Source organism: Pantherophis guttatus, chromosome 1 (genome assembly GCF_059756535.1).
Source record: "Pantherophis guttatus breed Tessera chromosome 1, ASM5975653v1, whole genome shotgun sequence".
In the NCBI taxonomy this organism is placed as follows: domain Eukaryota; kingdom Metazoa; phylum Chordata; class Lepidosauria; order Squamata; family Colubridae; genus Pantherophis; species Pantherophis guttatus.
Window position 1 is genome coordinate 348,568,290 of NC_142063.1, and position 6,000 is coordinate 348,574,289.

Below are 6,000 nucleotides of genomic sequence, written 5' to 3' on the forward strand. Positions count from 1 at the left end.
GCTGGACTAGAAGACCTCCAAGGTCCCTTCCACTCTGTTATTCTATTTCCTCACCTGAATGGTTGAGACTCTCGACAGCCAAGATTTTCCTAACTTTTGATCGGACTCTGCTTTCCCCGTTTTCTCTTCTGAAGGCTCAGCTGTCGCCGTTTCTACTTTCTGGCTCTCATCCTTCTTGTTTTCTCAGTCCCCCCTGCCAATCATCATCTTCTTCATTTAATGATCCCATAGTTCCTTGTGGGGTGGAGCCTGGGCAACTGAATGGAGCCAGCAGAGGGTTTTTTACTGGCCAGATGCCCTTCCTGTCACCAATGGGGAGTTTTATGCAGTAGATATATTCCCAGTGTGCCCAGAGAGAGAAATATCTGCCTCTACCTAGGATCGAACTCACAAGCCTCCCGATTGTGAGGCGAGAGCACCGCCTCTAGGCCACCGCACCACTCTTCAGCCCTCCCTGCCAATAGTAATCATTAATTGGACACGATACAGGTAGTCCTCGACTTACCAGCACAATGGAGCCCCAAATTTGTGTTTCCCAAAGTGTAAAATTTGTTAAGTCAGTTTTGCCCCGTTTTACGACTTTTCCTGCCGCTGCTGCCGCTGCTGTTAAGTGAGTCCCTTGTTAAGTGAGTCACATGGTTGTTAAGCAAATCTGGCTTCCCCACTGAGTTTTGCTTGTCAGAAGGTCGCAAAAGGGGATCACATGACCCTGGGAATCTGCAACCGTCCTAAGTCCATGCCAGTTGCCAAGTGTCTGAACTGTGATTGTGTGACCAGGGGGAGGCTGCAACCGTCCTTTGTGTGAAAATGGTCATGCGTCCCTTTTTTCGATTCCTTTGTCCCTTTGAACGGTCACTGATTCAGGACTACCTGAAGTCAAGGCGGCCACTAACCAAGGCAGAGTAAACCGGGACTATGTTTTTTTGTGTGTGTGATTTGGAAACTTTTGTTCACGTACCCTAAAACTGCATCTGCCTTTTTTGGGAAGTGCCTGGCTGATAACTCCTATGCCGTTTGCGCACCTGTTCCACAGGTATTCCTCCAAAGCCAGCTGGCCCCGACTCCATGTTGGAGGTGCCTCGCATGGCTGCAGTTGCCTCTTCTGCTTCATTCTGTTCTTTTCAGCCTGTTTTTCTCAACCGACGTGACTCTGAATTGTATTTCTCTGCCCTGAGGTATCATTCTACATAATTTGGGGTTCTCTGCTTCGTCCAAGCCGTAAATAAAACTTGGAAGGAAACTGAAGAACTGAAACCTGCAGAAGCTCTCCTTACCAGCTGAATGACCAGGAAGGACTCTTGAATTAAGTTCCCCAAGGCAGCTGTGGATCCAATTAACGGTCAGGCCATCCAGCAGAGATTTAACTCAATTGCTGATCAGAAAGTTATGTGACATTTTGTCAATTAGCTCCCTGAAATCTCCTGGAACAGGCCTGCAATCTACCAAGCCTGCAGATTTGCACTGAATCCGAGCAAGATGGAGTCACTGGTGGCCTCTGAGCTGGGTTGTTTTCTTGCAGAGGTTTCATTACCCAAACTAGGTAACATCATCAGTGGGGTTTGCAGAGACCTCCCTCCAAACACTGATGACGTTACCTACTTTGGCAGTGAAATGTCTGCAAGAAAACCACCCAAGGAGCCCTCGTTTCAACCCTGAGCTACGAATATTTTCCTTTATTGTTAGGACAGACAGAGTCAATCGCTGCCTTTGGGGTTCCGTGCCTGCCACCGAGGTGCCTCAAGGTCACTTGAAGTGTTACTACCTCTTTGTACTGCACAGGTAAGGCCACACCTGGAATCCTGCATCCAGTTTTGGTCCCCACACTATAAAAAAGAGGTTGAGACTCTGGAAAGAGTGCAGAGAAGAGCAACCAGGATGATGAGGGGACTGGAGGCTCTAAAATATACGATCAATGCTTGCAGAAACTGGGCCTGGCTGGTCTAGTGAAGAGAAGGACCAGGGGAGGCAGGATAACAGACTTCCAATATATGAGGGGCTGCTACAGAGAGGAGGAAGGGGGTCAAGCTATTCTCCAAAGCACCTGAGAGCCAGACACGGAACAATGGATGGAAACTGACCAAGGAGAGATTTAACCTAGAAATAAAGAGAAACTTCCTAACAGTCAGGACAATTAACCAGCGGAATATAAGTTGCCTCCAGATGTTATGGGTACTGCAACACTGGAGGTTTTTAAGAAGAGACTGGACAGCCACTTGTCTGAAATGGCCTAGGGCAGGGGTGGGCAATTGGGCTGTCTCAGGAATTCTGGGAGTTGAAGCCCACAGGTTGTAAAAGAGCCACCATTGCCCACCCTGCTTGAGCAGAGGGCTGGACTAGAAGACCTCCAAGGTCCCTTCCAACTCTGTTCTTCTGAGTTTTCTGGAAGATACACTGTTAACATGAAATAAACATGCACCTCACAAGGGCTACTGGATAAGGGTATCCCAAGGAGAGTTTCAGCAGAACCCTGGGAGAACTGGGGTTGCCAATCCTCAACTAAAGGCCGCGTCAGGTAGAAGGAAGTGGGCAGGGCATTGCTTTAAGAGGTCCCCAAATCCAACCCTGGGCTTGTCCCACCCCCCTTCCTGCTGGCTGTGGAACCAAAAGGCAGCCCACCACGAAGGCCAGAGAAGCCCCAGGAGACTCCTGCACGGCCACCGCCTGGCATCACCCAAGGAGCCTGAAAGGGGCCTGCCGGGCATCGCCGTGCCTGTCCTCTGCAAGACCAGAAGGCCGCTGACCCAGCCACTCCCTTCTTTTGCAGAGTTTGGTCTCTTTACGCCCCGCTGCCCTTCCCCAAACGGATGCAGTCCAAAGCACGACGGACAAGGCCTCCCTTCCTGCTCCTGGCTGACCGGCCGGATGCCTTACGGTCCCCACTGCTCAGCTCCTCTCCGGCCAGAAGCGTTTTTGAAAACCTTCTCCCATTGCGTGGGATGGAGGCAGCTTTGGCCAACAGCCCCCCTCCCCCTCATTTTTTGCCATTTTAAAATTTACAATTCAGAGTAGAACTGGAAGGGACCCAGAGGTCCTCTAGTCCAACCCCGTTCAGGCAAGAGACCCTACACAATTTGAGACAAGTGGCTGTCCAGTCTCTCCTTGGAAACCTCCAGTGTTGAAGCACCCACAACTTCTGGTGGCCAGCTGTTCCACTGAATTAATTGTCCTCACTGTCAGGAAGTTTCTCCCCAATTCCAGGTCGCTTCTCTCCTTGGTTAGTTTCCATCCATTATTCCTTGTCTGGCCTTCAGGTGCTTTGGAGAATAATTTGACCCCCTTCTCTCTGTGACAGCCCCCCAAGTATTGGAAGACCGCTATCATGTCGCCCCCCCCTAGTCCTTCTTTTCTCTAGACTGGCCAAACCCAAATCCTGCAGCCCTTCTTCCTATGTTTTAGCCTCCAGGCCTTTAAACATCTTAGTTGCTCTTCTCTGCGCTTTTTCCATTTTTTCTGTAGTGTGGTGACCAAACCTATTTTGGGTAATCGCAGCTGCCTGTGTGCTGCAATTTAATTTTTCTCACTGTCAACAGTCGTAACTTTGAATCTGCTGCCAAGATGCCTCAGCTTTCAACTACAATTTAGGACTGCAATTCCCGCTTCAATGATGGTTAATTTGAGGAACACCTGTAATCCTTTCCTTTCCAGCCTTCGTTGCAGAATTGTACAGTTGGAAGGGGCTTCTGAGGTCATCCAGTCCAACCCACCGGGTCCAAGTTAAAGTACAGGTAGTTCTTGACTAACAGCAGTTCATTTAGTGACCGTTTGAAGTTACAAGGGCAGTGAAAAAAGTGACTGATGACTGTTATTCAGTTACAATGTTTGAATCATGCGATCCAAATTCAGGCGCTTGGCAGCAGACTCACATTTACGACAGTCACAGTGCCCCGGGGTCATGTGATCCCCTTTTGCAACCTTCTGACCATCAAAGTCAATGGGGAATCCAGATTCACTTAACAACCGGGTTACTCACTTATCCACTGCAGTGATTCACTTAATAACCGAGGCAAGGAAGGTGGCAAAGTGGGGACAAAACTCACTTAACCAATTTCTCACTTAACAACAGAGGTTTTGGGGTCCATTGTGGCCGTAAGCCGAGGACTCCCTGTCCCTTTGCCTGGGGGCTATCCTGCCTCTCCTTCAACTGGGAGAACCCACCGCCCATCTCAAGCCATCCATTCCACGGACAAACTGGGTTGTTTTTGTTTCTGTTTTTCCTGGCTTGTTCAGTTAGAACCTCCTTTCCTGAAACTTCAACCCAGCATCCCACATCCGACCCCAAAGCAGGAGCCGAAGGTCTCCTGGCACCTTCCAGCTGCTTGATAAGCCCTATCTCCCCATCCCACCTCCTTCCTCCAGGCACGCAGCTGGGTCAATCTCTCTGCACCATCTTGTCTTTCGGTTACCTGTCCCCGGTCCTCGGCCTCTGAACTGCTTCCAATTGAAGCCTTCTTAAAAACGAGCCCTCTTGCTCTCTGCTAAGGAAGTTAAAAATTAAAAAAAAAAAAAAAGATTTGCCAAGCTCCTTTGAAGGAAGGAGGGATTTCCCCCACCCCCACCCCCAAGACAAAGTTATAAATTTTAACTTTTCATCTGGACCAGCGTTCTCCAACCTTGGCCACTTTAAGATTTGTGGACTTCGACTCCCAGAATTCCTCAGCCAGCTTTGCTGGGAGTTGAAGTCCAGAAGTCTTAAAGGGGCCGTAGGTGGGAGACCCCTGATCTGGACAAACTCTTGCCGAAGTCTTGTGACGACCGGATCCTGTTCAAGATGTTTTACAAAAGCCAGGTTCTCTACCAGCTGCTCTGGGGATCTTTTGACGGTTTCCACTTTCCCACATTTTCTTTCTTTCTCTCTCTCTCTCTCTGTCCCTTTCAATTTGTCCTCCTCCAGTTTTCTGGCGCTCCACCAGCTTTCCAGGATTTTTCAAGGGGAGACTGGAGGGTTCAGCCAGACTGTCAGCTTCCTTTCTTTCACATCCGAGGATGCAATTCATCCGGAGCCTTCAGCTGGAGGACAAAACCTCCCGTCTTTAATCCTGCCTCTTCATCCTGGCCTTCCAAGTTCCTTTTTGGCTTTCAATCCATCAGAATGGAGCTGGAAGGGGCCTTGCAGGTCGTCCCTGCCCAAGCAGGAGATCCTGACCTAGACCATTTCAGACAAGTGGCTTTCCCGTTTCTTCTTAAAAACCTCCAGGGATGGAGCACCCACCACTTCTGGTGGCCAGCTGTTCCACTGGTTAATTGTCCTCATTGTTAGGACTTTTCTTCTTAATTCCAAAATTCTCTGAACTTTTTCCAAAGTCTCAACATCTTTTTTGTAATGTGCCCTTACTAAATATTTAGAGAATACAGAATAGCAGAGCTGGAAGGGGCCTTGGAGGTCTTCTAGTCCAACCCCACTCAGGCAGGAAACCCTGTACCATTTCGGACAAATGCCGGTCCCATCTCCTCTTAAAAACTTCCAGTGCTGGCGCCTTCACAACTTCTGGAGGCAAGTCGTTCCACCGATTAATTGTTTATAAAGCGGTACTTTATAAAGAGGCGCTAATCCTAATAGGGCTGTTCTTGAACATGGAACCAAGAACAGGAACTCCGTATGGGTAGTCCTCGATTTACAACTGTTCGTTTAGTGAAAGTTGCCACGGCGCTCCAAAAAGTGACTTATGACCGTTTTTCACACTTAAGACTGTTGCAGCTTTGTGGTTATGTGATCAAAATTTGGACACTTGGCAACTTGTTCACATTTATGACGGTCATAGCATCTCGGGGGGGGGGATCATGTGACCCCCCTTCTGCAACTTTCTGACAAGCAAAGTCAATGGGGGGAAGCCGGATTCACTTAACATCCGTGTCACTAACTGAACAACTGTAGTGGTTCACTTAACCAATGTGGCAAGAAAAGTGGTAAAATAGAACAAAACTCATTTAACAAATGTCTCGCTTAGCAACATAAATTCTGGGCTGAATTGTGGCCTGTATTCCAGACTCAGCAATTACAAA